The sequence below is a fragment of the Lagopus muta genome, chromosome 5, assembly GCF_023343835.1.
Source record: "Lagopus muta isolate bLagMut1 chromosome 5, bLagMut1 primary, whole genome shotgun sequence".
Classification (NCBI taxonomy): Eukaryota; Metazoa; Chordata; class Aves; order Galliformes; family Phasianidae; genus Lagopus; species Lagopus muta.
The window spans coordinates 51153465-51180296 of record NC_064437.1 but is presented as its reverse complement, the minus strand read 5'-3'; the positions used below and the strand labels follow the sequence as shown (position 1 = coordinate 51180296).

Here is a 26832-nt window from a genome sequence, read left to right as displayed (position 1 = left end):
TGTGTCACTTACAGTCTATCTGTAGTCAGAAATGACTGTTATTTTATGAAGAATTAAGAATTAACAAAAGAACACCGCATTGATGAGGAGAGGTGCCAGTACCCCGACCTTACAAGCCTTCAGACTTCTTAGGAAATGGAATTGGTATCTTCCAAGAGCTGTCTAGAATAACTCCAAGTTCCCATGTCTCAGTAGCCCTGAGACACCTGTATGCCTGTTACTTATTTTTTTAGATACCCAGTTGAATCGCAAAGTGTGAGGCAGAAGAAACCACCAGTGCTGTGTTCTGCAATTATACAAATTGGCAACTGTGTTCTGCACAAAGCCCCAGGATAAACTAGAAGACCTACACAATTCACAGGGAATCTTCCTGCGTATCATGGTATGTGCCGCCAGTTATTTTAAACACATAGCACAAAGCTATGGCATGAAAGAAAATGTGAAGGGTGTATCAGTAACATAGAGTTGATTTAGGTTTCTTAGACTACAAAATTATTTGGGATATGCTTTTCTGTTTGTTTGCCTTGAACAGGGAAGCTCTGTGAACAGCCAGCTCAGGAAAGTGCCCAGGGCCAAGCATATGCGGAGCTTTTCTAAACTATGATTCTGCTTAAACTCTTTGTGGTTTTGAGATAAGATACTGAGGAAACAGAATAAAAGCAACTACTCACCAAAAGAGTGAGTCGTATCCGAATATCACTTGTGTGTGCAGCCGCCCTCCCCAAAGGACCCATGAGTGGCAGGGGCTGCCTCTGCTGTCTGTGAGTATATTGCAAGGTGTTCATGGGCAGTGGAGTTCATACAGCTTCTGAAATATTTTCTACCCTGAACCTGATGGGTATGTCTTGATACATGGCTGTGCCTTTAAAAGAATCCTTTGTAGAGAAGTTTGGTGAGGGGAGAAGGTGCAGAGTCAGGGTGTTATTTTCTGGAATATAAAAAATATTTAATTCTGAAGTCCGTGTTTTTAAGCTCTGTTAAGTTTTGTATTATATTTCTTTCTCCTGTTATTTTATAGCATGAGTTGCTGATTCTCCAGTACTCTGAGATATACCAGATGCCCTGGGATGTATCTACTACTGATTTTTGTGGCAGAGTTAGCTGGGGTTGTCAGCCTATGGAGACTTTTTCTTGATTCAATAAATCAACACATTATGCAAAATGAAGGTGGTAGGTGGCTGCTTACTTTGTTTTGTTCCATTTCATTTCATTTGAGCTCACGCTGCTTTACACATCTTGGACTTTACAAAATAGAATAGAAGCATTAAGGTTAGAAAGGACCCCTAAGATCACCAAGTCCAGCCATCAATCCCTCCCCTCTCCATGCCCACTGACCATGGCCATCAGTGCCACATCTACCTTTTTCTCGAACACCTCCAGGGATCCCACCACCTTCCTAGACAGTGTGTTTCAGTGCATTGCCACTCTCTTTCTGAGAAAAAATGTTTCCTAATATCCAATCTGAACCTCCCCTGATGCAACGTAAGGACATAATCTCTCATTCTATTGCTGTTATCTGACCCCCATTTCGCCACAACCTCCTTGCCTTTAAGCTCTCTAAAATGTTCTCTAGAAAGGGAGTAATTACGATGAAGAGTTTGTCAAACTGCAACAAGAGTGTGACAGTAAAAGTATTTGATAACAGAACTAATTAACAAATTGTTTCTTCACAACAATCAGTTCACATGTAACGCTGTGAATATAACTCACGAGGAATGGAGATACCTCAGTGATTCTTGAGGATATACCACCTTCTATTTCTAGGTGTGAATAGGTAGTAAATACCCTATAAATATACATAAATTTAAAATCAGGATTTCCTCATGCCCATTAAGGTCAGTAATATATGATACAAAAACAGTGAAGTGTTTTATGTCATCTTGGCAGCAACCTTTTCTCTAATTATATACATCTCATTCCCAGGACAATAATCTTTCTTGCAAACCTTTTAATATGATCTCTTATAAATATTAAAGCTCTTGTTAGTACTTTTGTACAATGCTTATATTGCTTAGACAACGTTTACTGTGAATCTATTGATGTCCCACGTTTAATTCCCAATGCTACTAAAACTAAATTAACAATGTCCTCTCCTACAGTGTCTGTCTCCACATCTAGAAAACTGTTTATACAAGCAATCAGGGAAGTTAGCTGTTCACTGGCAGGGCAAGTGTCTGCAAATAGTCTCTGCAATAACATGTTAGCTACTGCAAATGGAGAAATATGAATTAAGCATATAGATTTTGCACTTGTTTCCCTTGTGCCTCCCCCCTTTCCTTGGCATGTTTGCTGATACATTTGTAATGTCAGAAATGGCTCTGAATGCAGAGCATTAATTAGACATGGGAACTGGAGCATAAAATAACATCTACATTTTATCCTTTTTAATCAAAAGGAAATGCTCTAATGTTGGATTTAGATTTAATGCAAAACTAAATATTTGACTCAATAGATATTATGTCAGTAGATTAGCTGGTATTTATCACAGTTTCCAAAAGCAGGGCTTTAATGCCTCATTTGACATGATTTTGTCAGTGCTGGCAGAAGGCTGATAAACCACCCATTTGTGCCATTACAGCTGTCTCTTGTAGCACTGTGCTGCTATGGAGAGGAGTCAGTTGTCATTTCCTTAAAACCTTTGTTTTTCATCATTTTATAATAGGTTGATCATAAGTTCATTTGGCTGTATTATAGTAGATAAGTTCCAGACTGTAAATCAGGTTCTGATGGTACAAAAATAAATTGACTAAGTGGCTCAAAATTTTCTAACTGCTGCTCCACTGCTGAGGGAGCTGAAGCACTATGGCTAGGGGGTTTCCATTTCCCCTGTAGCATCTTTTGTTTTGTCAAACTGCTTGCAGAAAGCTTGACTAGTTTTATCAGAATTGGTAAAATGGTAATGAAAAGCTGACTGCAATATGAGTAAGAAGTGCTACTCTGATGTCCTGTGCCCAATCACTGACCTGCTCTGGAAGATGAAGGATTTACTACTAGATTAATTGAAAAAATGCTGGCTAATTACTGAATTAGCCATGTGACAGCCCTAGTGTGGCAACTCTCTTAGAAATAAGAAATGGATGTGTATTTAGGAAGCACGCCTTATGGTTGCCAAAATGAAATGAATTGCAGACCTTCAGATCAGGTCTGAATTTTGTCCAGAACTATAAGGACAGTCAGTCCAGTGACACGGAAAATGTATCCTGCTTATCCTTCCTTTTTGTATGGTTGCTCCCATGGGAGCCAATGTTTGCAACATTGCGAGTAAGATGGGCATTCAGCTTTAGTGACTGACTTTTGGTAGAGGAAGTACGTGGAAAATAAGCTGCTTAGGAGATTGAAAACAATACTTTTTATGTCACAGGCATGATGATCCCTTTCCTTTATAAAACAAAAGAAAAAAACACTTCTAATCCTGACAGCTTATATTCTGCCAAGATGTCCCAGCGCTGAGGACACAACGTGTTTTAAGAACTTCAGCTGCCACACGTCTCTGCTCCTTGTTGTCAGCATTTACCCACCATTGCCTTTAAGGCACAATAATCCTTGGCTTTTTCCAGTGACTATTTCAGCTACAGGCTTTAATTTCTCCTTCTGCTTCAGGAAGAGTAAACAGTGGGCAAACAAACCAATTTCCCCAGTATGCCCCACTAGAAGGTGGGAGGAAAGTCAGACATATTTGTGCCTTCTTCAGTCCACCCACTCCTTCCTTCCCTGGGCTCGGCCTTCCGCCCTCCGCGCTGTCCCCAGGGGCACAGAGGTTCTGCCTTCGCTGTATGCAGTGGCAGCGATGAGGTGGCAACAAGCACTCTTTCCTGTAAGGCCTGGCAGGGAGTGAAGAGGTCTTCTGAGGGTCAGTCCTGGAAGAAAAGGAGGCACCTGTGATTCAAAATGCTGTAAGAAGAGCTTCCCTCCTGCCTCTGCCAGCCTGTGTGCAGTGTTTGACAAGGCGAGGTGGCTGCGTTGTTCCTGTGCCCCAGGTCTTCCAGATGATGCTACCACTTCTCTAACACAGCTTAATTTCCTGAGCTGCTGTTGAGGCAAAAATAGCAGTGTAGTGGGTTGAAGGTAAGAACTTCTGCTATCATGACATCCTTATGAGAACCTGCTGAGCCCATGGGACCAGTGGCACAGCATCTTTCCTTCGCTGAGCTGCTGCGAAATCAAATTTTGAGGACTCATCAGTGCTAGTCAGCAGAGGCCACTGAGCTCATGGGATTGGCTCTTTATTCACTTGAAAGTCCTGGTACCTTTTATTCAGTATTTCTGTTTTTCCAGGATGACACCCAAGCAAAGTCTCTGTGATCTCACTGTCTCAGCAGCTTTCATGTGTGAGGTTGACACACAGAGAGTCACCTTTCTGGCATCTGTTTATGCAGTAGAAAGTGAGCAAAGAGACATAGACTTGACCCAGGACAGAGAGGTGTCACCAGCTCCATGTATTGCATTGTTTATTGCATCAGATTGTATACTTCGTTTCCATTCATTGTCAGACTCAACCCAGTTCAGATGAGCTGGATAACTACATTACACAGTGGCCTGAAAAGGAAAGATGTTGCTGTCTTTAACCCATTATGAAACACCAGTACCAGGCCAATTTTGCACAAGTTCAAAATTAGAGAGCACTTTGCAGTAAGCTGTGTGAGCTCACTGCCATGTATCCTAAAGCTCCAAACTGCTAATTAGGTAACGTAGTATGATTATCCAATAATTCTTCATATTCCAGCACAGAGAAAGGAAAAGTTAAGCTTAATAAAGTTACAAAGCCCCTGATTTCTTAGAAATCGCTGTCTGAATTTTGTCTCAGGAAATGACGAGCCTACTACTCACCTACCATGAACAAAAATAAGAAACACCTGTTATCTTGTTGTTCTTACTTAATTTACTTCCTCTGGCCCACTTTGTTTCCTTGCCTCTATTCTGAAGACCTGAAATGAACAGTAGTGATGTCCTTGTTGTTTTTTAACATTTATGATTAAAGAAACAGGTAAGTGTAAGAAGTTGTAAAAAACTGATTTGATTTGCCCTTTTTTTATCCATCATTTTGGTTTATTTTTGCTCTCTTTCCTTTTATCCACCATAGTAGTTATCTGCTATTTTTGGCAGTGTGGCTATTTTTATTTCTCAAGTTATTTTTATCTTATAAGAATATAAGTCACTTAAGGAAACATATCTTACTTTAAAGCAAAATAAAACAATAACAACGATCAAAGCAAACTCTTATTTTTATGACTATACTCTTCAGGAACTTCTTTTCTTTTAATGCTTGTGTTCAACCAGATCACTCAGAATTTCTTTAATTTGGAGTGCAGGAAAATAAAAGCCTTGTATTTTCACTTCTGCAAATGAATGTGTTTCAGCTGGCAGACGTGCCAGCTTCTTGTCTTGAAAAATCTATCCAAGATTATGAAGCAAAAAGGAGTGAAGTTATGTCCAGTGCTCATCTTGGTTGTTGAAAAATAATTCAACATCAAATTTAGAATGAGTAACGCTTCCTGTATGACACAACTGGCTTAAGTAAAATGAAGCTAGTGTGTATCTATTTGTCCTTTCTGCTTAGGGGGAGGGGGAAGAACACAACACTTGATTTGACTGCTTTTTTTCTTTTTCTTCTCAAAGAGATTATTAATATGTTCTAGTGGTATTCCTTGCGGGCATTTAAAAGTCACCATAAGTGCGCAAAACTATGTATTCTCTAGACAACAAGAACAAAAGCTTCTATACGTGCTAAATATTGTTTCATTCAGGAAGTTATTCTTGTGTGTATGTTTCCACAACCATTATCAGTAGAACTGAAGGGTAGCAGCAATATCCACAAGTTGTCTGATTTCCTTCCCGCACTATCAAAGATTGAAACAACAAAGATGAAAACATTGGGGGAAATGCCTGTAATGATGACATAAATGGCTTTCCAGCAAACTTTTAAGGAAGTTGCCTTTAGTTTATTGTTTATAGCGTGCAGGAGAAACTCCTGCCTGAAACAGTTGGGTTGTGTTGAATCTTTTAAGCATTCCCCATGTCTGGCCTCAGGATGTTCTTCAGAGGGCTATGTTCTGGTGTATGCAATGGTGGTGGCAGTGTAAAGATCCTCTGTTGTTTCTGGGATGTTTCTTCTGAATTTGTGTAAATGCACCTGAAATTAGGTTATAGCAAGTTCCTGTAAAAATTTCACTTCGAGCACCTCAGGAAAGCACAGAGGATAAAAAATTACTCCTCTTAGAGCATGTTTTCATTCTATAATGTATTGTGACTTATACAGATCCTGGCACGACCTCTCGATGTTTGCTAGCGCATCTTAAATTATAGCTGTGCTGGGATATATGCAGCAGGCAGCTTAATGAAAGAGCAGCTGCTAAGTCCTGTGACGAGCTGTTATAGCCCATTTCCAGCTCTTGTTCCTGCCTAGGAGAAGTCCTCTAAACATATCTATCCTGCAATGGAATCACATGCCTGGCAAATGGCTTTAACATTGCCCAGCTCCCTTTCATGACCTTATTTTGTCTAAATGTCACAGATCAGTTAAATGCATATCCTGGTGTAGGAATGAAGAGGAAGCTGTTGGCAAAGCAGCTGGTTGGGAAAGGCATTAAAAGTAGATATCCAGATGCTTCCTTGATTAGAATTTCTAGACTGATATTTCCTTGGAGTCTGTGAAACACTGAAGGACTGATATCTTCTCAGGACACCCTTCTCTTCTATAAAGCTTCTGTCCCATCCCTGTCACCACTGCCACCCAATTCCCTTTCCCAGGGCTTCTGCTGACACTTAACAACTGATCACAGATCTGCATGCCACTGAGAGAGCTCCTCTGCAGCAGCTGAGCAGAAGCCTTGGTGCAAGGCCCTGCCAGAGCCCACAGGCTTGTCCTGTGGCAGTGACTGCCGCTATTGCCCTGCCATTTCCTCGCTGAGAACCTCTTGGCTGCTTACCTCAATGAAACAGCTCTTCTATTTGTGGTTAGAAATGCTTCTGAGGAGAGGAAGAAGAAATAAGCCTGTGCCCATAATGGGCTGGATAGTTAGCTGGGCCAGATATCTGGAGTATCTTCTGGCTCCCTAGTGCTCATATTGGAGTAGACCTGTCTGCTCATGCACAGCAAACAGTAAATGCCAGGAAAATTAAATCACTTCAGATCTGTCCCCAGTGTGAGGGGAAGGAGCTGGATGGCAGCTGGGTTTATAACCTTCAATTCTTCCCAAGACTCTCCTGTAATGAATTTTGTGGTTTCTTTTATTTTATTTTATTTTTTTTTTTATTTTTTTAAGTGAGCAGTAGAGACCACCTAAGGTCTGGAGGAAAAAAAACATGGTTCATTTGTAGCTTACTGCAGGAAGAGTTTGGGCCTCTTTAAAATTGAGTATATTTGCACTGCAACTAGAAATATTGAAGAGGTTAAAATAGAATTTACTACAATATAAGTCAAGTTGACCTCTCTAACTCAGAAAATATCACTTTATAAACAACATTTTTAAAATGTAAGACAGATGAAAACGAGTCAGTACATACTGAATCTTATTTGGTGGGCCTGTTTGCTGTGTGCTCATCAGATCTTGCTATCTTTCACAGGCCTGTGTAAACTCTCCAGTCTTCATGGTTTTGAGGACAGAGGCTTCTTGCTCATTTGTTGTAGAGGAGGCTATAAAACCACAAGATAAAAATACTTAACAGCCAACTAGCATCTGCAACATAAACAGGTGAGGTATGAATATCCATTGCCCCACATCTTCTGCCATCATTTGTGCAAATCCAAAGTGGTGTAAAGGAACGTCAGAGTTAGGAACCATTTCAAATTGTGTTAATCTGTTTTCTGTTACTCTATAGAGAAAGCAGTGTTTTACATTTGTGTATAATGCTTAAGGAAATGCCAGAGTCTACAATATATATTTTTGCATGGCTTCGTACAAGCTCTGAAGAAGGGAAAAAGATCATTTTACCACTATGTAATGTGTTGTTTTTGAAGTGGGGTAAAGTAAAATCTCTTTTCCTTCTCCAATAGTATTAGTTTGGTAGTATTATTTTTTTCCCTCTTATAACCAAGCAGTAGGCATGTGGGCCGATACACATTCTTATTGACTTGCTGACAGACAGCACAATAACCAGTGGCTCCCTTCTAAATCTCATGACAAGGAAGATCCTGTGCAAGCTCGTCAACATCTGAGAACCTGCTGTTAAAATCTCTTGGTTTCATTTCCATGTCTAATTCCTATCCTGTGTCTTTCCTGATTTGCCTTCTCTCCTCTGTTCCTGTCTTTTCCCCTCTGGGCTTTCAGCTCACCAGCCACTGTGGGATGTGCTGTTCAGTGCAGCCGTGCGAGTGCTGGTGTGGTGACACAGCTGCTCATTTGCCTAACTCATAGCAAATACTCAGGGGGGCATTTCTTAATGTTCCGCAAGTTGGTCACAATTGGTATATTGATTAACATAGTGATGGGAAACAAGAATTGCTGTTTTTGATTTTTTTTTTTTTTTTGTTTCCATTTGTCTTCCACAAACTTGCTTTTTGTTTCAAATAAATGGCCCGTGTTTCACCCTTAGATTCATTCCTGTAAGGCTGGAGTGATGATATTTACCAAGGAGCTGTTTGTGAGCTTCACTGAGTTTTTAGAATCCTCATCAGGAAACAGTGTAGAAGCATATGGCCAGTATATTATTTCTAAACAGCCCAGTTCTATATTCTTGTAAATGCTCCTACTAGCTTGTGGTAGCTTACAATCCCTTTCCAATTGTTCTGGCATTGCTGTAAGACATTTTGCAGTCAAAAAGGATTTTCTGGTTCTTCTCTCCCCAGTCACTGTCTCCATACACTTTGTGATAACTCATGCTAGTGAAAACTAACCACTTTATTTGTGTTTTTTTTCAGGTTAATTTCAGCTGAAGTTTCCTGATCTAACTGGTCATGTGGTTTCATGGCTGCTCACTCTCAGAGATGCAGTAAGATCACACACCTGAACAATGGCAAAGCTGCTCCTTTCAGCCACAGCATCTCTGCACGCTAGCCAACGTTTTCAGGAAGCCTAAGTTTCAACAGTGCATCTCCAGAGATTGGTAAGTAACATCAGTGAGCCCTGTGACCTGTGTAACCTCATGATGCTCCGGTTAACCATGCTCTGTAACAGTGAATTTTGCCTGTGATGAAAGTTTTGTGACCTGAAAATCGGTGTCTCAGGAAACAACAATTTGCAGAAATCCTCTAGTCAGCCTTTTTCTGATGAAGTGGTTTGAATTAGTGGAAAAACTATGTCCAGATTATGCTCTGACAGCCATCTTTGTATCCACACCTGAGTGATGGTTTTTCAGGGGAAGAGCAAGCTTGGCACCTCATCCCTGTGCTCTGCATAAACTCATTAGCTGCCATGGCTCAGGTCTTCTGCACTCCTCAAGTGAAATGGCAGATAATGAGGATATATAAGTTTGTGAAAGCTGAGGAGCTAAATAACTTTTCTGGGACAGTGACAGACTTCACTTAACACCCTGGAGACATAGGCAAGCAAGTTAGTCAAACACAGTCTCAAGAATGTCTCACATAGTTTTCTCTGCTGTTGAGGAGCCCACTTAGAGATAACAGGACAATAAATACTAAGTACTTGAGTCAGCTGGCTGTCAGAGTACAAATCTGATATTTGATCCTATTGCACAAAGTAGCACTGATGTCATAAAAGATATGAAAAGCTTTACGCTGTCTTTGTTATTTCTAAATCACCTCATGCTTTCATATTTTGATTATTTTTAGTGTATATCCCAAAAATAATAAGTGATATGCACCATTAAGTATATGCAAATGTGGACAAAAAGTTAAATGTTAAAACGTTTCTGAAAATGAAATTGTTATGATGGGTTTAAGAAGATGGTGTCCAAATCCAAATAAGATATTAACAAGTATTTCCTAACAAAGCAATATGACCCATATGAGTCAAGTATTACTCCTATACGTTTATAGACACAATGCTTTATTCTTTAGGTGCCTGATAACTTTGTTCAGAGTTCAAGTTTAAATACAACTGTCTACAATAATGGCAACTAGAAAGAGAAACAGCTCCACATCTGATTAAAATGCTATCATGGGTGCTGCTCCTACTAAAACAGTTCATAGGTATCCATGTCTGTTTTTTCATAGTTAAGTGCATCCATTAGAGTGTATAAAGAGCAGCTAAAGCATTAAATTACATTGTTGAGGAAGCAACCTTCTGTGACTGGACTAATGTGGTGCTTGAATGAGAATTGTTTTATTTCAGGTTCTCTCCAGGTTTCAAAAAAAAAAAAAAGTACTACAAACTACTGAAAGGTGACTCTTATTGCAACATTTGGTTGTTTTTTTTAATGAACTTTGAAGAAATGATGCTTGACTAATGGATGTCCAGAAGATCACAGGGCTTTTCAAATAGGCATTAAAATAACTCCTGCTACTGCTTTTGTTTGTTCCAGAGTAGATTGTAGTAACTGTCAAGATCACTGCTTACAAACTGCAGACAGATGGACTGATTTTGGAGAATGTTTCTGCTGTTGCACTATAAGGCTGCTGCAATTATATAATCCCAGGTGTCAAGCTTAACTCAAGGGCAGTGTTCAAAAAGCAGCCTTTTACTTAGTAGCTATTGGGAGATATTGCCACGAGTCTCGAAGTGTACGAATCTTAGTTAAATGGGAATAAATATATTGCATAAGTTTCTGTATTTATCTGCTGGGAAGAAGGCACAATTGACTTGAAGGCTGTTCTAAAATTACCATTGGAAAAGGGTAAGGCTTTCTTGTCTCTTTGGTACTATGTAATTTGGTTATGCTTTCATTCTGAGTGAAGATGCATCTTGGCTCTCTGGTATCTATTGCAGTTGTTTGCATTACTCTTTTTACTTTCTTGATGGCTTCCATTAAAAAATAGAGTACCTTGCCTGAAACCTTCAGATGGAAAATGCTCTAATAGAAAAATGCTCAGAGTCTTGTAGGTGGTGACTATTTGCTCAGGTAAAATGTGTGGAGAGGTGAACAACTACAAGTAGCTGGTCCTGTTTTTTAGAAGAAGTTATACAAGTAGCACTGTTTCTGGCTTTTTTTTTTTTTTAAAGTAGCTTATTCAGCTGTAAAGATTCGGGGCTGCTGTTTAATTAGCTGTTTAGAATTGTACACTTTGCATAATCATTATTTGACTACACTGAAGAAAAAAAAAAAGGAAGTTCAGACTATTCATTACTCAACTAAGACAATCTGAGATGCGAATCAGACTTTCCGATTTCTCTTCAGTGCTCTAAAATTTTGAGGTAAATAATTCTTCCAGGGAAAGACACTCAGACTTCTGCCTGACCAGTTTTTATTTTGGTCTCGTACGTGGTCTTACCTTTATGCAGAGTTTCTCATAGGTGGGAGGTATTATGTTCCAAGTTCCTTTGACATAAATAATCTATTTGACTTGGCAGTGGTGAAAATTCTAAGTTGTTCTGCAGTGTTAAATGAGAAACATCAAAACCCAAACAGACTAATATCAGATGTGAAAATTTCATCACATACATTTACCATACACACACGTGTATGCACATGTTATAGGCATAGAGACTTCTTTGAAATGTTTTGTACTGATTACTTTTCATACCTTAACAAGATGTGAGTGTTCTTGCCAATATTCTTCATCTATTATACCAGAAAATGAATAATTTTTGAAAGTTTTAAATGCATAAATACCTTCTGTAACTGCCAGCATAGCTAACTTTGTATTTTTTGCACTACTCCCACATTCTCAGGGGCTCTGAAAAGTGTACTTAAGGTTAATGGGGCAGATCCCACTGTTCATCCTGAATTCCTCAGGCTATACCCCGAACATAACTCTTCATAACTACAAACATTGGCCAAAATGGGTTGGAATGAGAGATCCTTCTCCTCCTGTCCTTCTGCTCTAGGTCCCTCTCCATGCTTCCTCTGTCCTTTGTTTTCAGGCTCCTGCAGCACCACCTGCTCACCCTACCTCCTTCCAAGCAGGCAGCAGCAGTTGGATTTGGGCCCCAAGGCTCTCTTACTTCGTTCTTGGTATGGCTCATGGTCCCAGCATGTGCTGAAGCTATGCTAAGGGGGTGCTGTGGACATGGTACTGGGGAACAAGTGTTTCCAGATATGTCCTCATACAGTTTGCAGCAGTGTTCCTGAATTCCTGTTTTGACTGTTGTCTACAGATATTGATGAAAAGCCCTTTTCATGACAAAGGCAGGAAGCTTTTAACATGAAAACGGTCAAACTGTTGTCACAATTCAAAGCAAATATGAGGCCTGGATAGAAACACAATGTAAACATTCCCAGGAGAAGCTTCTTGAGACTTGTTAGGCAGAGCAAAGTTGGCACAGTATCCCATTAGCAATGCTAAAAATCAAATAGTTTCTTATTTGTTATTTTTGCACTATTTAAGTGACATTCTATTTGTTTTAACATTTAGTTGCTGACGCACAAGTCTCCTCTGTCCACTGATTCACATCATATGAGCACGCCGTGCAGTCACAAGTGTCTGCTTTGCTGAATTGTTTTTGCAAACGAAAAATCAATAATTAATCCATAGCTGAGATAGAGAACTCAATCCCATTATGAGATTGCTGCCACTGTGAAGGCTTTCAATTATATTTGTATTAAAAGAGGAGGAGACTGAGGGCATTTGCTGCTTCTGGTTTGGTCTACTGCTCCAGTTTTTTTTGTTTTTTTTTTTCCCTAAGGTGCCTATCACCAGGCTATCTCAGTAACAATAAACTAGTTACTCAAATGTTGTACTGAATAGTGCTTTCAAGATAACTCAATGTAATGAGAATGAAACTTTCTGATAATGATAAAAATATTTGTTCAATGACTTTCTACCATAATTCCCAAGTGAACAAGAAGCCCATGAGCTCATGAAGTGTGTTTAGTAATTCAGTAACATCTCATACCTGAAAAAGGCAATTTGCTGTCCAACTGATTTATATTAACTCACCTGCTGGAGGTATCGCTCTGAGGGGTGGGAATGTACAAATGCTCAGAGTAAAACTAACAAAGTTAGAAGATTAAAGGTAAAGCAAACAATTTTTAATTACAAACTCTCTCAGTATTCGCAAGATACTGTAGAAGGAATGAAAGTAGGACAAAATTGGCAAGCATGTTTATTTTTTCGTTTGCTCAATTTACTTTATTTAACCTGTTGCTGTCACCATGGCAGTTATTCTGTCTTAAAGCATAGAGAGCACATAGTCAGCCACAACTTTTGGTTCTTTTCTCAAGTATACAACAAAGAGGCTATCCAGAAAATTATCTCCTGCTATGGTGAATCTATTGAGGGTGTGAAAGATTTCAGTTTAAGGCTTGGGATTTTCTGCAGTATATTACTCTGGTTGCATAGTCATTAGCATTTGCTGGGTTGTGTTCCCACTTACAGTTTCTTCAGGGGCAAATCTGATTCTCCTGTTCTTTTTCTGCCTGCATACAGATTGCTGCCATGGTTGTGATCTAACTCAGACTGGTGAAACGATCCACTTAGAAAGACTCTTTTAAAGATTTTTGGTGATATATGTAATAATTTGGAGTTATTTGTGGCTCTGTCTTGGTTTGCTCAGGCTCAGCACAGGCATGCTAATGGCAGCTTCAACAGTGATGAGATCATAAGCTTGGTGCATGCATCATGGTCAGCTTTAGGTCTGATCCCCAATACACAGAGTCCAGTGGGACCAGAAGCAATGTTCACACTAGGACTCTTTATGTGTTCAGGAACACAGTGCAGGGCAGATCTCTGGGAATATCACCACAGAGCTGTTGCATTAATTTAGCCTGTTGTTGTGTTTCCCCTATTACTTCATAAATTTGCAACAGAAGCAGAAGTTGTAAAACTCTTCAGCTATTGGTAGCGCTTGATTGCTTTTTAATATGCTGCAGTTGCTTCTCTCTGGACTGGTTACACAGCCTGTGCTTTTGAAAAAAACAATATGAGCTGAAAATATAGCAAGATGTGCACAGAACTAAATGAAAGAAAAAGAATAACGGCTTCAAGGCAAAAATTCTCAAAGACTCTTTATACCAGAACAAGTTGAAGCTCATTTCCCCCACAAGCTCTACTGTGAGGAAAATTCAGCTGCTCAAATATTCACAAAGTAAAATCAAAACAATTATAAATATATTAAATTTCTTGCATTTTGAGTTGATGCTGGTGAAAAATTGAGGGGAAACTGTGGCAACACGTCATGTTTTCTACAGGATTTTTCCTACACTGGAGGGAACATAGACTTTAAGCAGTTACTCTTTATTCCTCCTTACAAGTTAAACATTTTGTGGTTGGCTTCCTTCTGAGATTTTTTTTTTTTAATGTAAGTAAGAATACTACTAGCTGGAAGGTTTCCGAGTTGCAAGCCTCCAGCTGCAGCATTGGAGTTTTCAGGAGAACACGTCTCTGAAGAGCAAAATTTGGCCGTAGTTCCTCAAAGAATCACTTCAGAAATGTGTGAGTAGCACCACTCAGCTGCTTGCTGAATCTTAGTCACTTGTGCCTTGGCTTTTGCAATAGCCACGTGAAAAAGAAAGGGTTATTTATTAAGAGCAGAACAGTTCCCTTTTAGTTCTGTAGCAATCATGTCTCTTTTTTTCCAGTCCATGGAAAGTGTTATCTCAGGCAGCTTTGTGCAGGAAGTTCTGTTTATCACTTCCTCACAGTTGCAGTTTGTCTAGGACTTAAATATATGATATCAGATTGCATCAAAATGTGGGCCTTTGTGTGCTTAACTCATCAAAGGAGTGGACCCTCAGGACTTGATATCACTTCGCTGCATATGCAGTCATGTAACAAAACAAAGTCTATCTAAACAGGACAGAGCTATTTCTGTTGGTAGTGTAGCAAAGCAAGCAGAATTGGTGTAGTTTCAGGTATCTGCACTGTTTCACTTCTTGTTTTTAAATTTATCACTCTTTTTAAAAGTGACATGGTTTGCCTGTTTTTACTATGTAAACTATGTTGAAAAACCAAAATATTACTTGGTTTTTTTTTTAATTGTACACTGTAAGCCAAACTCAACAGAGATCCACTTGGTATAAGTTAGTGCTATGCATGCTTGCATTGCAAAAACACCCTTTAGAGCTTTGAATTCGTATGTTTTAGTCGACTTGAGAAAATCTGATATGATATGAGGCTACCCACAGAATTGTGTGTCAAAAAAGATTGAGATACCATGTCCAAGAGCATAAGAACAGCAGTAAAAGCTCAGCTAGGGCTTGTGAACCTGCTCTCCCACCTTTGCGGCTGTTTCTATTTTCTGTAGCCCTGATAAAGGAGTTCCCTCTTCAGTACAGCAGGCTGCCTTGCCAGATGCTAGTCTTCATGGGCAGCCACAGGAAGCCTATTCAAACTGTGTAGCAATACTTCTCTTCTGAGCAACAGCTCCTCTGTGCTGACTCTGGGTTTCAATACCACTCTCTTCCACGCCCCTTGTGTATCTGATTTGTTTATATTGGCCTTTTTACTCAGCACAGGCTGCTTTCATGGTGGCTTGTAAATGTCTGTTTGCTGTGGAGCCCAATACCCATTTCTGCCCCTTCCCACGTGCTTAAGGTGGGTGTTTTAATGACACAGGTGATGCAAAACTGAGAATGTGAATTTTATGTTGGTATCTGCCCTCAGATCCATGATGTAACACTCTTTCTGCTTACTAACATCTGTTAAATATATATATATATATTTGGCAGTAAATGATGTCTGCTCTCTTTCTTACTTGTGAAATAATATGTCAATATAACATGGGTAAAAACAACTTTTTCCTTTTTTTTTTCTTCCTCATTTGAAATGCTCCTCAGCCCACAGATTACTCCAAACTACATCAAACAACTGCTGTAGGAGCCAGTGTTGTGATCAGAGAGAAGATGTCCTAGAGGCAGAAGGGAGGTACAGAGGCTGAACCTGTGCGGATGATTAGAGAGGGTGTGAGGTCCTTTCCAACCGAAATCATTCTATGATCCTTTTCTGAAGGTCCTTCAGTGAACTGAAATAATGCATTTCTTATTCCGTCGCTGGCCTATCTGCCTTGTCATGCCAAGGAAACCCGAGAGGTGTTTTGTTGTCTTCTCGTCGTCAATTCCTTCCTCCGACTGTGTTTCCCACAGGAGAGGCTGTATAAGCCCTACCAGTCACTTGGTGTAGCTAAGGAAATTTTCTGAGGACGTAGGACATACTGCTCTGGGCTTTGATCTTGAGTTTTGTCAGGGCTTTAAGTTGCAAGCAAACTCTTGCTACCAGGCAGAAAACAAGACATTTCTCAAAAGTGAGGGTTTGTTTGTTTAACTAAAGCCGAACTTTCTTTCCCTTCTCTTTCACTTTGATTATACAGCAAAAATGAAAGTCAGGATTCGATCTCAACTGTCATGCCAGTTCGAAATTCTTCCACTTTGAAAATAACTATATTTTGAAGAAAGTTGCCTTATGAGGAATGCCTCAATTTTCACTGTGGTAGTGGAGGGAAAATGGCTTTAGTTACTCAATATGGATAATCAGTGGTCTGAGTCAAGTTTGTAGATATGAATCAGTCATACAGCACTTCACACGTAGACATTTACACTGTGAAAACTGGAAGTTTTGTGTAGTTCTGCTTTGTGGAATATCGCACCACCCTAAAAGTGCACTCAAAAAGCTTTTTTGGATTTGGTGGGTGAAAAGGGGGAGTGTTTGCCGTTACTGTTTAGAAAAGGTTGACCTTTCTTTGCTATTTCAAATGCAGATGTTCGTAAATGTACTGATTAATATTCATGTATAGTACAAAATATTGCATGTTCTAGTAGGTGGTAGTACACTGTGCCACTGGAGACATTGGAAGGGTCCACCCCTCGTAACAGTCTATGCTGTATGGTTTCTAATGAGCAGGAAAAGTTGAATCAATTGAATTAATAAATTCCCTTATCCAGTTAGGGCAAGACTTTTTAAACAGAATTCCTTCTACCTGTTACTTCTCCCACTTGCTCCTGACCTTCCTCCAACCCCCTAAATGCCCATTTTGGACCTCTGTCCTTGAGGCCACACTCAAGAGCACACATAAAACAATGAAAAATTTAAAGTGCTGCTTCACTAAAAACCACCAGTTGAACAATTTCTCATTTTGGGTCTGCTCTGGGACTCCTAGGGATGCTAATGCATGTTAATTTAAACTCTTTATCAGCAGACTAGCAAGATCATTCACGCATTTTCCAGAGACACCACAGGATTTAGGCTGTTGTCCTAATTGCTATTGTTCAGGCAGCCAGCTATTATATTTACCACAAGCTGTTTTTGTCTTGTTAGGTTGTTTTCCTCTTGTTGGGAGCCTGGTGCCAAACTGAAAAGCAACACCTACCTTGACCACTTTTCGCCTTTTGGAAGCTGAAGTAATTATGCTATAGGTTGCAAACAAGCTTCTGTACAAATGTTGTAAGCTTTTGGATGTGTTTTCAATAGATGGTGAATCTGTTTTTTAGGGAAATGCAGGGTTGCATGACACTAAGCGCTGCACACAGTCTTTCTTCAAGATTGTTTGTTTGTTTATTTGCTTAACTGATGAATATCTTGGTCAATCAGCTATGTTTGTGACCACGTTTTTATGCTTGATCAGGTCTGAACTCAATGACTGTCAGAGGTGAGCTTCTCTGCCCCACAGAATTTTTATCTGTTCAGAAGAATACAACATTTGCACAGCCATGATAATAGAAGTCTGAAAAATGGTTTATTTTCTTTCATTCTCATTTCTTGATTCAGTTCTGGGAGGGATTGAGGAAACAGGAGATCCCACATTTTAGGCAATAAGTTCCTATGAGACTGCACTCATCCATAAAATTGAACCCTAACTGTCTAACTTTCAAACTGTTTTCCTCTCTTTTGTATTTCTAGATATAGTCATTAAACTGCTTTAAAAATAAAATTCAGATTGCAACTCATAGGCTTTTCTGCAGACATAGGCTTGCTTTGGAAAAAAATTATAGAGACTTACCATCAATTTAAACCAAGTTTGAGGCTGTAAAAACAAAAAACAAATGAAACAAAACAGAACAAAAAACCAAAAACATACATACAAACTTTGGTAATGCTTGCTTTTGTTTCATTTTTTCATACTCTTCTCCACTTCATTTTTTTGTTGGTGTACTTCCACCTGGAAGTACTAGAAATATGCACCCAGTTTTGCACAGGATGAGTGTTCTTTTGTTGAAGGCTCTGAGTTGGTATTTAGGAAACCTGGATTCAATTTTCTGCTTTGCCACTTGTTTTCAGTTTAAAATTGTTATGTAAGTCATGTAGTTAATTAAGTCTGTGCTTCAATATCCCACCTGTGAAGCAGTTCATATTTCCTTACTTAAGAGGGCAGCAATATGTTCATTTGTGTTTCTGTGATGCTCAGATGCTATAGGGATCGTTTGTGAATACAGGCTCTTTTAGAATAACAGTAAATTGCTGTCATGCCACATTTGTCTTTGTTTCTCAAGTCATTATCTTGTTTTAACCTGCTGACAAGCTGCTGTGTTTGTTCCTGGACACATGCACCACCCCGTTCCCAGCAGCTCTGGATGTGCTTGCTGTGGCGGTGTTACTCCTGAGCAGCTAACCTGGAACTTGAGGGGTGGGACAGATCATCCAGTAGTGTTTTACAGAGAATTCCTGAAGGCTTTCTATTCTCACTAAGACATTCTTAACTTCTTTCTTTTTTTTTTTTTTTTTCTTTTCCTTTTGAGACCTGAAAGTTAGCAAATCTTTTGCTATAAGCATAGTAATGCTTTATTTAGTATTGTGACTCAGTAGGCAGTGCAAGTATGTACTGTATTTATGACAGTGTATTTGAGCAAGGAAGGAAGGATTTGACTTTGATCAGTTTAAGCTTAGATCCTGGCCCGGTGGATCAACACAGCATCTCACATGTTCAGTTCCTGGTGACCCTCTTTGATTCTTCTGCACATATAAAACTTTATTCCTAGATGAATGGGAGCAAGGTGTATTTAAGAGAATTGACTTCATCTGAAGGCAGCCACGAGTCTAACCAACTCCTATGTTAATGATCTGAAGACTGTGCCTGTTTGACTAGGAAATGGTGATTGAATTCATCTGTCAGCCTTAATAAAAGGGGTCTTCCTCTTCATGCCCTTAAATTAAGAAAGTGAGCAGAATATGTGCAGCACATGGCCGGGTGCTGAGGACTCTTCAGTGTCATGAGAGCTGGCAGCTATTGCATTAAGACCACATCCCATGATGCTGCTTCAGTCAAAATATATTAAAAGGCAATGATAAAACTCATCACTATAGATAAGTGTAGACAATTAGTTAATAATACAGTATCCCTTTTCATGATTGGGCTCTTTGATTATGTTGCAAGATTTTATAAGTCAAATTTTTGAAGGGGCTAAATAAGCGCACACACAAATTAATCCTGAATTTTGTATACTTGCCATTGATTAGAAATGCAAACTATATAAATAAGATTATTTATAGTGTAGTACTCTGCAAAATACATTGTAAAAGAAAGCCTTATAAGTAATTAGATTCCCAAGAAAAATTTAATCACAGCTTCCTGAGCAGCTGTCAGATGCCTGATCAAAAAATGACAAGTATTAAATGCTATGAAAACATCATCAAGTATCAATTACGTAGTAGTTCATTTACATATTTGCTTCTCTATTTTGCTTAGCAAGATTCTAGGCTCTTAAATTTATTCTCAAGCAAATAGCAGCTCTTCTTTAAGTAGGTTTATATGCACTGAAAGGCACATGTTTTTTTTGTCGTTACACAGTGAGTAAGCTGTCTCTTTAATCATAACTACATACTTAGGTAATTATACTATGATGATACAGATACTTTGCTATTCCACTTTTGTTTTTTTTTCCATGATACCTTGTGCTTTTACATCAAAGGGTCTCACAAAGTCCATCTACAATCCGAAAGAACACCTGAAGTTGAACTCAATGACATTGTCATTTCAGTATGTTCTAAGAATTAATAAAAAATTGTTTTGAACTTAAAGATAATTGGAAATCTAAAAAACTCACTAACTAATACGCATAAGCTAAGAACTGGAATTGACACTGGCTGCTTTGGAAGTTTTAAGAAATCCAGCAGCTGAGTAAGTAAAGGAGTTGGAGTAAGAAGATGCAGCTTGCAGTGTTTGGTACATTTATAGTTCTTAAAAGAATGTTTGCCAAGGGCAGTTGTGATTACTGGTTACTGTGTTGTTGACATATATAATTGACAAAAGGCTTTTAAAAGCATATCCAAGCTGTTTTTGTGTGTGATAGGATATGTTATCTAGGCACAGTTTTCAAAATAGCTGCATTGGATTAAATAATGGATGACTTTCCAAGAGAGGATTTAATATCAAATACAGTACAATTTTAAAGAATTCAAGTTCAGTTGCATACTTCTAGAGACCTTGATAGTAACCATTATCTGAGTAAATTAGCGTCCTTAAGTCTTTACACAGTGAACTATGTATTTGATTTAGATGGGTCAGTTCTGTTCTTAAGGACAGAAGAATATACATACTCTGTATAGCTATGTAGAATCTGATCTATGAAATTTTTGTTGTTTTCTGATGTCAAAGGAGTTTCTGTTGGTAGCACACAATTGTTCTTCACCTCAACCATTGTTTCAAAATCTTTCAGAGCTGTTCTAAGGGGCTGAGGTGGAAAGCTGATTTGGTGATGGTTATTTTTTGGGGGGGGTGAATGGTGGTTTTGGTTCTTCTCACTTTAGAGTAGATCTCTGTACTTCTAGCTTGTAAGTAAAAATCTCCTGACTATAAAAGCCATGATTCTGCTATACGCTCCCTTGTTAACCGCCTGTCTAGAACTTTAGAAACTGGGAGTGTCTGGTGACCTCTTACCTCCTAGAACTTTAACCGCAAGTGGCTGGTTGTGTAGGTTAGTCTTGGTTAGCTGCACGAATGCTATAAACAACTCATTATCTCCATCTCTGAATTATTGGCACTAGTCAATGGATGATTGATTAGGTTGGCTCTTTAATTAGAAAATTCACTGAGGAATATTTCACCAAGTCTGCTTTACCATTTCTGTAGTAAAAGGTAGATACAAACTGCATCAGTCACAGTGATGCAATTGTCTTTTGTTATGCTTCATTATATCTGGTGCAGGACTTCCTATTTTCCCTCTTTATATGGGACACCAGCTGTGTCTCCTAGCACAACTGTGATCAAGTATGACATTAAAAGCAAATTAAAATATGCCCACTAGATACCTGTAATGAACTATAGCATAGTGGAACTGTCCTGTTGTCATCTAAGAGAGGTCTGCCCCATGTATACTCTGTAGCCTGGCTGTGAGAATCTATTCCTAACATTTTGAAAGTAGAACAGTTTAATTCTTACTGATAGATGCGTTAATGCATTTGAAAATATGTGTGAAGTTCTCTTTCTGAGTTTGAAAATTGTGATTCTGGTACACTGTGGTATTCAGACGGGGAAAAATTATATAACCTCTCACATATGGAAACAAACATTCAATGAGTACTGAAAAATCTGGGATCTGTATGCATGACTTAGTGGTTGCATCAGTCATTGCTAGAGTGTCACTGATTTGGCTGTCATAAAACCAGACAGGCTTTTATTTTTATGAGAATTGTAATTTAAAAAAAAAAAAAAAAAAAAAAAAAAAAAAGACATTTTAGACAGGTGAAGAGTAGTATCGACTACTGGATATATTACCAATGTAATCTGAATGTTTTCTCCTGAAATTTTTTCTGTGTTTGTAAAATACTTTGGATGAACTTTAACGATCATTCACCATTTTTCAGAAAGTCATTACAATGTTATGGCAGAGAAAATTGCAGTTGCAGTGCAATTTAGGTGGAATTGTCACAGGGAGCATAGAGAGAATGAAGATCAGAAATATGATGTTTCTACTTTGCTAAGCAGGCATTCCTAAACTTGATCAAGTGCTTTCATGTTTTTCTCCTGAGAAACATAAGAATTTAAGTTAATGAGAATTAAATAAATGAAATCATTGGCCAATAAATGTAAACTTCTCTGTCTCAAAATCTGTGAATTAAAATAAGGAAGAAGGAGACGAAATCACTTCCCAAAAGAAGAAAGAGATGATGAAAGCTTTTATTTGTGCCTAGGGTCTTACGTTGATGAACTTGCATGCTATAGGGAAGGTTACTAAAGGCACCCGAAAGCTGCTTGGCAGCTTCCTGGCAGTTGCACATAATCAGATGGCTTTACATTATTTTTCTTCTAGGAAGCAACCCAGCAAGGATTGCTTTTCTGTTGTCAAAGTTTTGAGACTGTGTAAACCAAGCAATTCCTCACCCAGGGCAGTCCCTGCCAGGCCCAGAGGCTGCGAGCGGGGGGGCTGCTGTGCAGGCCTGGTTTCCCCACCAAAAGAGCAGCCACCTCCCTTTCCTGCTGCCCACCTCGCAGGCCTCTCTTGATGCTGTGAGGGGATTCGAAATAAGCCTGGGCAAACCTTTCCTTTTTTGGGAGAACTCTGCAATGAGGAGATCCCTCTTTGCACTGGGACCTTGTGAAAGCTCTTAGTCTGGTGGAATATTTAGGGCCAGGTGTCGTGAGGGTGCATCCCCAGCTAATCCTCCTCCCATTTGCCTTTGGGAAATGGTGCCTGTCTGGGGATTTCTCTGACTTTCTGACCCTTTGAAAAATTTACACTTGTGAGGGATAGTGGTTGTAATGCTCTCTCAGGTGCAGTTGGGTTCCCAAGTAGGCCACAGCATCTGTGGTCGTCTGTCTGGCTGCATCCATATGGGTGAACAGAAGGAATAGTGTCAGGGCTGGGATGTCTGCTTTATTTTGTCATCTCTCTTCTGGTATTTGCCCTAACAACCAGTTGTCCTTGTTGCAGTGCTTGGGCACGTCTCAGGGCATGGTAGAAGCCACCAGCTCATTCCCAGCAGTCAGGAAGGATGAGGCCATCCCAGACAAGTGACTGTCTCGCTGCGTGGATTGGATCTGTGCTATGTATGCCATTTGCTGACCCGGCCATAGAATGGGTGCCAGCCCTGATTAGTTTCCTAGTAGATGTGTAGCCTCTGATACCATGCTGAAATGGAAGTTGCTGTACTCAGGCTGTGAGGTAAGACACAAAAACAAAGTTCCATATTTCATTAGCTGAAAACAGCACATAAAATGGCATAATCTGTCATTTTAATTTCTCCTCTTTCAAAATGCATATGTCCCTGAAGGAAAGCTTCTGCTGATAGGTATGGTGTGCTCATCCTCCTGGGAAACTGGCCTGCAAGTGGTGCTGCGATGACCCCTGTAGCCAAGGAAAGAGAAGTGAATGGCTCAGCCAGATGCTCCCAAACCTATCCTGAAGATGCTGACTGTCTATGGTATGGGACTTGAAGACTGTAACATTAGAAGCAGTGTGTTGTACTTAAAATGCTTGTTATCTTGAAACAGAGTGGACTGATGAAGTAACAGGCAGGGAATCTGAGTCCCTTATTTTTTCAGAAGTTTAGGAATCATTTCAGCTCTGACACAGCGAATCCCAATATCAATCAGTGAGAACTCTTCAGCCCTTCTTGAAAAGAGAATTTCAGATGAATTGGACTATTCTTAAAACTGCGAGGTACTCCAGGCTCCAGCTGTCTGCTAAGATTTTCTGTGCCTCAGTCCAATTACAGAAATAGAGAGTTAATCAAACTCATAAAAAATGTTCATGCAATGTTTGAAATACTAAACTGGACAGACTTGAATTAGCTACCTTTGAGGAGAGCAAGAGACTTTTATCCCTTATACAAGTGTAATCCTATTGATGCGGAAATATTGTAACCAGTATTGCTTAATGTCTTCTTTCTTATTAGAACATTAAGTAGTAATTTCCTTTCCTCCCCCACCCCGCACTTCACCTTATGCATTATATTTACTGAGAACAGCAGGTAACAAGGCAAGCCTGGCATCTGACCAAAAAGGTTTTTTAGCTAGTGATTCATTAGTGTGTATAAAAATAGCTAACCTTGTTTAAAGGCACTTCTTACACAAAAAGAAAGGAGTTCAATTACCGTAGCTCATTCAAAGTGAAGATTTAACATCTTTACCAGGACAGTGCACTAATCCCATGAATCCTGTTTATGCTGAAATGTAGTGCTATTGGCAATAAACAGCAATTTGAGAAGTCATAACACAAGAAAATCATTGTCAAGTGACTTTAGAACTCCCTATAAATTTCCTCTTGATGCCTTTGGCAGTAGTGCTCAACAACAGAGTTAAATATTTGTATTAGATGCTCCTGCCTTTAACAGACTAATTAAAAAGATGGAATTCTTTGATTCTATCTCAAATCATTTTAGTTCTAATCTCTCTCGAGCAAAGTCAGCTCCATAAATTGAGCTAAATGTTTTTGGTTTCTTTCTCCTGAATAGAGACTTTACAGTGTAGCAATAAATTCAAGCACCGGGAAAGTAAATGTAAGTGAAGTGCTTTTAATGATGCTATTGTGTAGTTGTTATGGTTATAATCCCATTACACAGACCTCTGTCTTGAAGGTTACAAATTCTTCGAGAAAGTATTCTAATGGGAAAGGACACTGCTCAATGCTTTGTGTTTAAGCGTGACAAAATAGGGGAGGATTTAAATTTGAAGAACCAAGACACGCAGGCTGCCTGTCATGAAGAGCATCTGATTTGTATTTCCCAAGAAAATATGTAGTGGGAATAATGGTTATTAAGATAAATTTATACTAAGCTCATCCTTGGGATATAGTTGCGGTTGAATGAATGGTGGTGAGGGTAAGGATTTATGCTAACTTTGCTAAGGAAAGGACTTACTGTTATTTGCATCACAGCTATGTCTGGAAAGTGCTGTTCTAATCCACACCTGCAAACTTAAGAAACAATAACTGCATGAGGAACTATCAGTCTGGAAACCTGATCCCAAACTAAATGAAGTCAGTGTGAGACTTCCATTGATTTTAATGATTTGGAGCCAAGTATTTCTAAGACAAAAATCAATATTGTCCCACAGTGGTAAAGTTTTCATGTGTTTCTATTGATTCTTTTGTTGTAGATTACAGGATACCTTGGCACTGTCAAGATACAAAGTTTCAACAAACAGGTTTGATTTATTAACATCTGCAGTAGCAAGTATTTAGTGAGTGTCAGCAAACAGAAGTCTGTCAGAAGGAGCACAGCGGACAATGACTTGTTGCACAATGGGAGTTGGAATCCAATGGGAACAGGCTTTTCTTAATAGCAGTCTGTCAGAACTCTCTGTGGTGTGCTAAGCACAAGTTGTGCATTCCAAAACTTCTTTTTTAATAACCAATGAGAGCATTAAGTGTAAGAGAAGTCTCACCTCTTCTGAAGTACCTCAATTTATCTCCTGTCTGAATCACAGTGAAAAATAACATTGCTATGATAGTATGATTGCAAAAAAAGATGCCAAACTTCTCAAATTAAATTGAACTCAGCCTGTCAGTTATTCTTTATAGTTTTACAAAGGATCACCTTTTAAATACCAACCATGAAATAAGGTGTCTTATTTCAGAGATACATTGCTGCATTTATAGCATCTGACTTACAAATGCTAGTCGTGGGCATGTCAGCAGAACTGCTTGTCCCAGTACTAGTTACAGCTGTGGACTATTCAGCTGCCAGCCCTGACGCAGCACTCTGTACTGCCTTAAAATCAGTCAAAAATCTCCTGTAATATCTCAGGGATGCCTCTTCAATTGCTAGGCTTCTAATTCAACCTGATTTCAATACTATTTGAAAAATAAATAGTTCATACAGTTTAAAAATACTATGGCTATAGTCCAAAGCTATACAACTTTCCTACTCCGCACCCACATGGTAATATTTTAGTACTTCACATTCCTTTATGTGATACTCTCTATCAGTGTACAAAGAGTCAGGGCACAAATCTCCAGGTGTAAATATCATTTCCTCCATCTGAAAGGATCATTCTGCTGGAAGAAAATTTGAAACCCTTGTAGTCTCAGAACCTTCCCATTCCAAACCCAAACTGCTAATCATGCCTGACAGACCACAAAGTGTTATGTTCACTTGTGTTTTCAAAACCGCCTAAATCTTAATTTTCTAATTGAATTTGTAATTACTTGTCTTGTAATTATTACAGTAAGAATCTCTCTAACGATTTGATCGATCATAACAGAAGTGCAGATACCATGTAAATCTTATCGAGATCATCAAATAATGGGATTTTTGTTTACAAGGTGTCGATTGGTTTTAGAAGCTTTGATAATGACTCCAGACAGTCAATAAATACGGAGACTTTTACATTGCCGGTAGGAGCCAAACTGAACTATCTAATCTTTTTAAAATGACAGACAACACAATGAACTCTAAACTTAATCCCCTCCAAACACTAAGGAGACAGTTTAGTGCTTAAAGTACTATTCAGACTCAAAACCTACATTTAAAAAAATCATTAAGCATCGGAGTTAAATACACAAACCAGGGAAATTCAGAGTGAAGGCCACAGCTCTGGAGTGGTTTTCCTTTCCATGGCTCCTGCTCTGTCTGTGGTGGGCTGTGAGCCTGCCAGCGGCTCCTGCAGGGCAAGGAAAACACCTGCAGGTCTTTTGAAAACAAGTTTGTAGTTGAAGAATTTAAGATACATATACATACATATATATATATATATATATATATATAAATGTGAAGTCTTACTCTGTGTTCGAGTGAGGAAATTTTGCCCTAAGGTTTTTAAGAAGAGATGGGGGGGAAATTCTGCAGGCAAAGTTCCAGCTGGCAGAATTTACCCCACTGGGTTCATAACCTCGGAATGAAACACGTGTCCTTTAGGAGAAAAACGGAAGCATAAATGTAAGGCTTATGTAGGTGGGGGAGAGGGTGACAGGCAATGGCTGATGAAAAGTCTGAACAACTTTTTCTCTCTCTCCTGGTGGGGCAGCACC

The 26832-nt window shown here is 39.1% G+C and overlaps 1 long non-coding RNA gene across 4 annotated transcripts; it reads left to right on the top strand.

The window, feature by feature from the left end:
- Positions 1-4877: 4877 nt before the first annotated feature.
- Positions 4878-26522, top strand: LOC125693392 (uncharacterized). 4 transcript variants are annotated; one of them, XR_007377080.1, is made up of 6 exons: positions 4878-4984; positions 7564-7691; positions 8858-9042; positions 22795-23025; positions 23135-23284; positions 24960-26522. It is a non-coding gene; the product is annotated as an uncharacterized LOC125693392 (long non-coding RNA). The 4 variants fall into 4 exon arrangements; XR_007377078.1 differs by lacking the exon at positions 24960-26522 and adding an exon at positions 10684-10731 and having other exon boundaries at positions 23135-24221; XR_007377079.1 differs by lacking the exon at positions 24960-26522 and having other exon boundaries at positions 23153-24221.
- The last annotated feature ends 310 nt before the right edge of the window (positions 26523-26832 follow it).